Genomic DNA, 6,537 nt, shown 5'->3' on the forward strand with positions numbered 1-6,537 from the left:
AGGAAAAATAAACAAATGAACAATGAAAGTTCAATCAGGGTCCATATCATTTGGTTCAAAATAAAACATAATATCAGTCTTTCAAATTAACATTAATAGTCGTTTCTTTTAAAATAAAATCTTCTAACTCCAAAATCTTCTGACATAAGAGCAGTCCCTAAATAAATGGTGAAGAGTCTCTGGGTCACAACCACAACACATTTGTTATCAACAGCTAATTAGAATGTGTGTATGATAAAGGTCTTTACAGGGTAGATTCTATTATTGAGTTTGATACTTCTTTCACCTTATTAGATATACAATATTTACCAGACAACAACGAAACGTTGTTCCAGTTACCTTGTCCTAGGGCTGCATTCCAGTACATTTTAGCAGTGGGAATAGTAACATATTGACATAGTTTCCTTATATACATGTTATTACATTTATAGTTTAAAATGTAAATTCCTTCTAGTTTTATTGAGGCTACAAAATCCTCAACAGTTTCACTTGGAGTATTGTTATATTTCTCCTAAGAGAAGAACAGCACCTAATATTCGGAGATAAACCTGATACACGTGAGAAGGCATGATCTTTCAATAAAATGGTGGTGTCGTCAGCCAATTGTGAACATTTTATCTCTTTGTCTTGTATCTGAATACCCCTAAAACTATCCTTATTTATATGAAGTGCCATAACTTGTGTGACCAATAAAAATAAGAAAGGAGAAATAATACAAATAAAACCTTATTTTTTATTTCATTCTACTGATGACCTTCCCTTTAAATGCACCTCTTAAAACTGCTACACCTGCAGAGTGGGGAGTCTTACTACTGATGACCTTCCCTTTAAATGCATCTCTTAAAACTGCTACACCTGCAGAGTGGTGATTCTTACTACTGATGCCATTCCCTTTAAATGCACCTATTCAAACTGCTACACCTGCAGAGTGGTTGTTGCCATATGATAACCAGATATTGTTACCCCATTGATTTTTCCAAAAAGATAGATCGGAAGGACAAGCATGAGTCTCTTGTAGAAAGTAAAAGTCTGCATTATAGGAAAATAGCCTTACGTTTGAGTAAATTACGAATACCCCCGACATTGATTGAACAATGAGATAAAGGCATAAACTTCAACCAACAACCTTGTTATGCGAATATAAGCTTTTCCTAAGGACATGTAACTCAAAAGGATTTCCATCCCATTATTATCCTCTCCAACAAAAAATAAATAAAATATTGGTCATAAAGTTACCAAAGTATTGTTACTCCCACAAGGGGGAGACATTGTGTAGACTTTACAATAAGCAGTTATTCACCTATAGTTAGTGTTGAGTTTACCAGTTCTCAGGTCAGCCTTTTCTCATTATTCACCTATAGTTAGTGTTGAGTTTACCAGTTCTCAGGTCAGCCTTTTCTCATTATTCACCTATAGTTAGTGTTGAGTTTACCAGTTCTCAGGTCAGCCTTTTCTCATTATTCACCTATAGTTAGTGTTGAGTTTACCAGTTCTCAGGTCAGCCTTTTCTCATTATTCACCTATAGTTAGTGTTGAGTTTACCAGTTCTCAGGTCAGCCTTTTCTCATTATTCACCTATAGTTAGTGTTGAGTTTACCAGTTCTCAGGTCAGCCTTTTCTCATTATTCACCTATATTTAGTGTTGAGTTTACCAGTTCTCAGGTCAGCCTTTTCTCATTATTCACCTATAGTTAGTGTTGAGTTTACCAGTTCTCAGGTCAGCCTTTTCTCATTATTCACCTATAGTTAGTGTTGAGTTTACCAGTTCTCAGGTCAGCCTTTTCTCATTATTCACCTATAGTTAGTGTTGAGTTTACCAGTTCTCAGGTCAGCCTTTTCTCATTATTCACCTATAGTTAGTGTTGAGTTTACCAGTTCTCAGGTCAGCCTTTTCTCATTCAAGTGTTTGTGTACATTTTATAATACCTGGACCTGGTAATCAGTTTTTTGGCCTGACAGTTCTGTCCGAGATAGACTCCGCCTCTCACTCAAATGTTCTGATTTGACCGCATTTCTTTCCCATTGATGATCACTCTTGCACAGATAAATAAATGCAGTTTTCCCTGTCTTTCAGCCACCATCGGCCACAGTTTCTCTCTTGTCAAATCAAATCAAATTTTATTTGTCACATACACATGGTTAGCAGATGTTAATGCGAGTGTAGCGAAATGCTTGTGCTTCTAGTTCCGACAATGCAGTAATAACAAGTAATCTAACTAACAATTCCAAAACTACTACCTTATAGACAGACACAAGTGTAAGGGGATAAAGAATATGTACATAAAGATATATGAATGAGTGATGGTACAGAGCGGCATAGGCAAGATACAGTAGATGGATATTGAGTGCAGTATATACATATGAGATGAGTATGTAAACAAAGTGGCATAGTTAAAGTGGCTAGTGATGCATGTATTACATAAGGATACAGTAGATGATATAGAGTACAGTATATACGTATACATATGAGATGAATAATATAGGGTATGTAAACATTATATTAGGTAGCATTGTTTAAAGTGGCTAGTGATATATTTTACATTTCCCATCAATTCCCATTATTAAAGTGGCTGGAGTTGAGTCAGTGTGTTGGCAGCAGCCACTCAATGTTAGTGGTGGCTGTTTAACAGTCTGATGGCCTTGAGATAGAAGCTGTTTTTCAGTCTCTCGGTCCCAGCTTTGATGGACCTGTACTGACCTCGCCTTCTGGAGGATAGCGGGGTGAACAGGCAGTGGCTCGGGTGGTTGTTGTCCTTGATGATCTTTATGGCCTTCCTGTGACATCGGGTGGTGTAGGTGTCCTGGAGGGCAGGTAGTTTGTCCCCGGTGATGCGTTGTGCAGACCTCACTACCCTCTGGAGAGCCTTACGGTTGTGGGCGGAGCAGTTGCCGTACCAGGCGGTGATACAACCCGACAGGATGCTCTCGATTGTGCATCTGTAGAAGTTTGTGAGTGCTTTTGGTGACAAGCCAAATTTCTTCAGCCTCCTGAGGTTGAAGAGGCGCTGCTGCGCCTTCTTCACGATGCTGTCTGTGTGGGTGGACCAATTCAGTTTGTGGACCAATTCAGTTTGTCTGCTGAGGTCAGATCCTCCGTAAACCTACATTTTTGCTTGATGAGGAATTCACAGTTCTTCGCTCGCCTCCAGAGAAGATCCCGTGTAGATCTGTTCCTCGCTCGCCTCCAGAGAAGATCCCGTGTAGATCTGTTCCTCGCTCGCCTCCAGAGAAGATCCCGTGTAGATCTGTTCCTCGCTCGCCTCCAGAGAAGATCCCGTGTAGATCTGTTCCTCGCTCGCCTCCAGAGAAGATCCCGTGTAGATCTGTTCCTCGCTCGCCTCCAGAGAAGATCCCGTGTAGATCTGTTCTTCACTCGCCTCCAGAGAAGATCCCGCGTAGATCTGTTCTTCACTCGCCTCCAGAGAAGATCCCGCGTAGATCTGTTCTTCACTCGCCTCCAGAGAAGATCCCGTGTAGATCTGTTCTTCACTCGCCTCCAGAGAAGATCCCGTGTAGATCTGTTCTTCACTCGCCTCCAGAGGAGATCCCGTGTAGATCTGTTGGTGAACCGGATGATGGTTGTACTCGGTCTCTTGTCTTGATCCCAAACGATGGACAATGTTCATGAAGTTTGAACATTGTCCTTGTAAATGTGGATTAGTTTAATTTTCTTATTTTTTTTCTAATTTCTTTGTGTTCCCTTTGGCTGTTATGTTTATGTTTTGCATGTTACTGTCAATAAAAAAAATATATAATAATAAAAAATGTAAAAAATAAAAAAAAAATGTTGCATTTACCGCCAAAAATCGAATCAAATCGAATTGTATTTGTCACATGCGCCGAATACAACAGGTGTTGTAGTCGTGAAATGTACTGTGAAATGCTTACATACAAGCCCTCAAACAACAATGCAATTTTAAGAAAATATTTAATAAATTAACTAAAGCAACAAAAAAAAATACAATAATGAGGCTATATACAGGGGGTCAATGTGTGGGGGCACCGGTTAGTCGAGATAATTGTGGTAATATGTAGGTAGAGTTAAAGTGACTATGCATAGATAATAAACAGAGAGTAGCAGCAGCGTAAAAGAGGGGTTCTGGGTAGCCCTTTAATTAGATGCTCAGGAGTCTTACGGCTTGGAGGTAGAAGCCTTTTAGAACCTGAGGACCCATGCCGAATCTTTTTTTCAGGAGTCTTATGGCTTGGAGGTAGAAGCCTTTTAGAACCTGAGGACCCATGCCAAATTTTTTTTTCAGGAGTCTTATGGCTTGCGGAAGAAGCTGTTAAGAAGTCTTTTGGATCTAGACTTGGCGCTCCGGTACCGCTTGCTGTGCGGTAACAGAGAGAACAGTCTACGACTAGGGTGGATGGAGTCTTTGGCAATTTTTAGGGCCTTCCTCTGACACCACCTGGTATAGAGGTCCTGGATGGCAGGAAGCTTGGCCCCAGTGATGCACTGGGTCGTACACACTACCCTCTGTAGCCTTACTGTCGGAGGCCGTGCAGTTTTTTTTAATTTCACCTTTATTTAACTAGGCAAGTCAGTTAAGAACAAATTCTTATTTACAATGATGGACTACCAAAAGGCCAAAATCCTGCGGGGGCTGAGATGAAAATATGTTTTTAAATAAAAAATATAGGACAAAACACACATCACGACAAGAGAGACAACACTACATAAAGAGAGACTTAAGACAACAACACAACATGGCAGCAACACAACATGGTAAGAACACAACATGTCAGGAGCACAACATGGTAGCAACACAAAACAGGGTACAAACATTATTGGGCCCAGACAACAGCACAAAGGGCAAGAAGGTAGAGAGAACAATACATCACACAAAGCAGCCAAAACTGTCAGTAAGAGTGTCCGTGATTGTGTCTTTGAATGAATAGATTCATCACTGCCTGCCATACCATCTGGATGCTCTCGATGGTGCAGCTGTAAAACCTTTTGAGGATCTGAGGACCCATGTTATAGTTTGTTGGTGATGTGGACACCAAGGAACTTGAAGCTCTCAACCTGCTCCACTACAGTCCCGTCGATGAGAATGGAGGCGTGCTCGGTCTTCTTTTTCCTGTAGTCCACAATCATCTCCTTTGTCTTAATCACGTTGAGGGAGAGGTTGTTGTCCTTGCACCACATGGTCAGGTCTCTGACCTCCTCTCTATAGGCTGTCTCATCGTTGTCGGTGATCAGGCCATACCACTGTTGTGTCATCAGCAAACTTAATGGCGTTGGTGCAGTCATGAGTGAACAGGTTCTACAGTGGGGTCTGAACACGCACCCCTGAGGGGCCCCCGTGTTGAGGATCAGCGTGGCGGATGCGTAGTTACCTACCCTTACCACATGTGGGTGGCCCGTCAGGAAGTACAGGATCCAGTTGCAGAGGGAGGTGTTTAGTCCCAGGGTCCTTAGCTTGGTGATGACCTTGGAGGGCACTATGGTGTTGAATACTGAGCTGTAGTCAATGAACAGCATTCCCACATAGGTGTTCCTTTTGTCCAGGTGGGAAAATAGAGATTAGAGATGCAATAGAGATTGCATCATCTGTGGATCTGTTGGTGCGGTATGCAAATTGGAGTGGGTCTAGGGTTTTTCACTGTGGGGACGACATCATCGATGCACTTATTGATAAAGCCAGTGACTGAAACACTTCAGCGAGCAGGCCTTTCTAATCGACCTGGCCGGGGTATCCTGGAAGGATATTGATCTCATCCGTCAGTAGAGGATGCCTGGTTATTTTTTTTAAAGGCCTTCCTAACTTAAATAAGCATGCTCCATTCAAGAAATGTAGAACCAGGAACAGCCCTCCCCAGACCTGACTACCCTTAACCAACACAAAAACATCCTATGGTGTTCTGCATTAGCATCGAACAGCCCCCGTGATATGCAGCTTTTCAGGGAAGCTAGAAACCAATATACACAGGCAGTTAGAAAAGCCAAGGCTAGCTTTTTCAAGCAGAAATTTTCTTCCTGCAACACTAACTCAAAAAAGTTCTGGCACTCTGTAAAGTCCATGGAGAACACCTCCTCCCAGCTGCCCACTGCACTGAAGATAGGAAACACTGTCACCACTGATAAATCCACCATAATTGAGAATTTCAATAAGCATTTTTCTACGGCTGGCCATGCTTTCCACCTGGCTACTCCTACCCCGGTCAACAGCACTGCACCCCCCACAGCAACTCGCCCAAGCCTTCCCCATTTCTCCTTCTCCCAAATCCAGTCAGCTGATGTTCTGAAAGAGCGGCAAAATCTGGACCCCTACAAATCAGCCGGGCTAGACAATCTGGACCCTCTCTTTCTAAAATTATCTGCCGAAATTGTTGCCACCTCTATTACTAGCCTGTTCAACCTCTCTTTCGTGTCGTCTGAGATTCCCAAAGATTGGAAAGCAGCTGCGGTCATCCCCCTCTTCAAAGGGGGGGACACTCTCGACCCAAACTGCTACAGACCTATATCTATCCTACCATGCCTTTCTAAGGTCTTCGAAAGCCAAGTCAACAAACAGATTACCGACCATTTCG

The sequence above is a fragment of the Oncorhynchus mykiss genome, chromosome 10, assembly GCF_057628025.1.
Source record: "Oncorhynchus mykiss isolate SJ-2025 chromosome 10, ASM5762802v1, whole genome shotgun sequence".
Taxonomy (NCBI): domain Eukaryota; kingdom Metazoa; phylum Chordata; class Actinopteri; order Salmoniformes; family Salmonidae; genus Oncorhynchus; species Oncorhynchus mykiss.